We start from the raw sequence: 2,757 nt of genomic DNA on the forward strand, positions 1-2,757 counted from the left end.
CTTCTTAAAAAAACACATTATCCCTATCATCAAATTTCACAACACACCACTTGTATAAAAGTCACTTTACAATTCATTTTCTATTACACTTCGAGATAAAATAAAATAAAACGAAAACCACGATGCAATCGATCTATATTTTGAGGCATATGGAGGCAGTTGCCACCGTGTAAGAGATGTTAAAAATTCCTTCTCGAACTTTTTCATTCAGTTTGCGGTCGCGGGTTTACACCTCAACACGAGGAGTTTTTCGGGTTTTGTTCACTTGTCTAATACCAAAATAAAGGCTAGTTTCCTATAGAAAGTCCTGGCAAGCAATACCTATTGGTAGATCACTCCTGTATTACATTGCTTTATCCAACTATTGCGTATAGAAAAATATTTTAATTTTTCTCTTTTAAATGTAGTATATTTAGGTTATTTATTTATTTATTTCCAGAAAAATCAACATGGCATTAGAAGTGCACATGGTTGTATTCATCGTCTTCCTTACTGTAGTTTCCGTAATGGTATTTGTAGGATTGGTTCTATATTGCTTGATCAAACCCGATCTATGCGATCAGTTAGTGACGTCGGTTCTTCCGCCGCCCACGGCGTATGTTCCAAGCGCACTTTCTTTTTCAGATTCGAAGTTAATGCTCTATAGCCCCACTTGGAAAGGTATTAAAATATATAAGGGTTCTTGGGACTAAATATTTCTTTAAACCTGTAAAACTTGAATGGTATGAAATTTTATTTTTCATGCCATTGTTTTGCAACAAACTTCGAACTGTTTAAAGTTATAGTTGTCTCATTAAATTTAAATATTTATCTTTCGTTATGAATCGGGTACATTTTTTCTGTTTTCGTCATCTGTCATAACTGTTATAAACATTATTAATTATAAATTTTTTAGTAATCTATTTACCAATACAGTGGAACCTCACTTAACAAGTACTCTCATAACAAGTAATACACATAGTGAGCAAAACAAATTGTAAAAAAAAATNTGTGCTTGCCAGGTTTCGAACCTGGGACCTTCCGCGTGTGAAGCGGACGTGATAACCACTACACCACAAGCACTCGATATTCACGACCACGGAACTTTTTTAAGTCCGCTTAAATCGTTGTGCTAACTTCAATTGCAGTAATGAATCAGTCAGTTTTTTTACAAAATCCATCCGTTTTGTAAAAATTTAATTTCTAATTTTAGCCCTTATATAGTGGCTAGCAGTTCTAAATGTAATTGCGATATTGAAAATTTATTTGAAAAAAGTTTTCGTTCGAGATCATATAATGAAAAAGAAAACATTACGAAAGGAGAAAGCCCAATGCCTAAGTTAAATATAAACGCTTCAATAAAAAAAATTTGTTCGACATTTTCGAACAAATTAGTATGTGAAATAAGAATGGCTTTAACAATTTAGCTGGCAAAAGACCCTAAAAATCGTCGATTCTCTCGTACTTGAAAAAATTTAAAAATCAAAGACGAATAGAATTTAACATTAGTAAATAATACAAAATAAATATTAAAGATTATAACGAGATAGTTACGGCTAATAGATATATTTAATATATGCTATATGTTTCTATCAAAGCGAGTATCGGCATTTAAAGGGTATAGGAAAACTATTGTTTTTAATAACAGAATTAATTATATTGAACTTGTTTATTTATTAATTACGTCAGATAAATAATCAATAGAAATACATTTTAGAAATTAACTGATTGCCCCTGGAAGTCAACTTCTTAAAAAAACACATTATCCCTATCATCAAATTTCACAACACACCACTTGTATAAAAGTCACTTTACAATTCATTTTCTATTACACTTCGAGATAAAATAAAATAAAACGAAAACCACGATGCAATCGATCTATATTTTGAGGCATATGGAGGCAGTTGCCACCGTGTAAGAGATGTTAAAAATTCCTTCTCGAACTTTTTCATTCAGTTTGCGGTCGCGGGTTTACACCTCAACACGAGGAGTTTTTCGGGTTTTGTTCACTTGTCTAATACCAAAATAAAGGCTAGTTTCCTATAGAAAGTCCTGGCAAGCAATACCTATTGTTAGATCACTCCTGTATTACATTGCTTTATCCAACTATTGCGTATAGAAAAATATTTTAATTTTTCTCTTTTAAATGTAGTATATTTAGGTTATTTATTTATTTATTTCCAGAAAAATCAACATGGCATTAGAAGTGCACATGGTTGTATCCATCGTCTTCCTTACTGTAGGTTCCGTAATGGTATTTGTAGGATTGGTTCTATATTGCTTGATCAAACCCGATCTTTACGATCGGTTAGTGACGTCGGTTGTTCCGCCACCCCCGGCGGAAGTTCCAAGCGCAGCTTCTCCTTCAGATTCGGATTTAATGCGCTATAGCCCCACTTGGAAAGGTATTAAAATATATAAGGGTCGTTGGGACTGAATATTTCGTTAAACTTGTCTTTTATTTTTATGAAATTTCATTTTTCATGCTATTGTTTTGCTACAAACTTGCAACTGTTTAAAATTATATTTGGCTCATTAAATTTAAATATTTTTCTTTCGTTATGAATCGGGTACATTTTTTCTGTTTTCGTCATCCGACATAACTGTTATAAACATTATTATTAATTATAAATTCATCAAAAAATGCGCAACTTTAATAAATATAGAATCCGTAAACATTTAATATAAAATTTAATTAGTTTTATTAAATATAAAAATTTATGTACACATTTAATCGTTGAAGTAATTATGATTGTGGAGTACACAAACCGAAGTACG

At 31.7% G+C, this 2,757-nt stretch overlaps 1 non-coding gene across 1 annotated transcript; it reads right to left on the reverse strand.

Annotated features, from left to right (window-relative positions):
• Positions 1-989: 989 nt before the first annotated feature.
• Trnav-cac lies at positions 990-1,062 on the reverse strand. The gene has a single exon. It is a non-coding gene; the product is annotated as a tRNA-Val (tRNA).
• Between the last annotated feature and the right edge of the window lie 1,695 nt (positions 1,063-2,757).

Source organism: Centruroides sculpturatus, unplaced genomic scaffold (assembly GCF_000671375.1).
Source record: "Centruroides sculpturatus isolate CEXI.00-Female unplaced genomic scaffold, Cexi_2.0 scaffold3791, whole genome shotgun sequence".
Classification (NCBI taxonomy): Eukaryota; Metazoa; Arthropoda; class Arachnida; order Scorpiones; family Buthidae; genus Centruroides; species Centruroides sculpturatus.